The sequence below is a fragment of the Octodon degus genome, unplaced genomic scaffold (assembly GCF_000260255.1).
Source record: "Octodon degus isolate 3935 unplaced genomic scaffold, OctDeg1.0 scaffold00197, whole genome shotgun sequence".
NCBI lineage: Eukaryota > Metazoa > Chordata > Mammalia > Rodentia > Octodontidae > Octodon > Octodon degus.
Window position 1 is genome coordinate 1,660,503 of NW_004524773.1, and position 1,105 is coordinate 1,661,607.

Below are 1,105 nucleotides of genomic sequence, written 5' to 3' on the forward strand. Positions count from 1 at the left end.
TTTCGAGACAAGGTCTTGCTAAATTGCCAGGCCTGGCTTAAACTTGCGGTTCTCCTACCTCAGGCTTCCAGAATGCTTGGATTACGGGTGTGAACCATCACACCCAGCTAGGGAGACATTCTTAACTAAGCTCAGTTTCTCCTATAAATGAGATGGGGTTAAGGGTAACTGCCCCTCAAGGAGGCCATGATTTTTATTGATTTTTTTTTTTTTTTTATTTTTTGGTGGTACCAGGAATTGCACTCAGGACCTTGTGCTTGCCAGGCAGGCACTTAGGCCACTGAGCTGTCTCCCTGGCAAGGCCATGAAAATTAAATGATTTAAATGTATACATATAGTTCAGTGCTTGGCATACAACAAACACTCTAAAATGTTAGCCATGATTATGTTACTTTAGGTCCATAAGCCATGTGGTCATATGGTGAAGTCTTTCATTAACAGGGTGTCCAGGGGACTCTGATTGGCTCAGCCTTGGTCACAGTTACCACTTTTTAACCAATCCCTGTGAGCCAGACAATGGGGTGGTCTGATTGGCCAGTTCTGGCCATGTGCTCACCCTTTTGCTGGGTAGGGTTAGTATAGTATAACCTTGGACTGACATTCCCCACCTAGCCCTCTGCAAGTGGGCGGAGAGAAGTGAGATAAACATGGGGATAGGTGATAGTCCTTACTAGGACCTCAACAGATTTGTGTCTCTATGGTAACTCCCTGAACAACGACGGGGAGTATGAAGACCCCTATTCCCATTATCTATTGCTATGGAACAAATCCCAAAACATAATGGAATGAGATGGTCGTTCACCATTCTGTGTTTGTCCATTCACCTCCCACTGATGGACATTCTGCTTGTCCCCAGGGCAGAGCCGCTGAGGCAGTTAAGAGTCTGAAGGCCATCTGCTGGCAGAACTCCTTTTTGCTAGAAGTCAGTCTTTGATCTATTAGGGTCTTTAACTTTTTTTTTTTAATTTTATTTATTTATTTATGTGTGTGTGGCCAGCTCAGTCCACCTGGGGGTGGGGCTGGCTGGCATGTGGTGCTGGGGGATTGAACCGCGGTCCCTGTGCTTTGCTAAGCTTGTTCTAAGTAGGTGCTTTAGACCACTGAG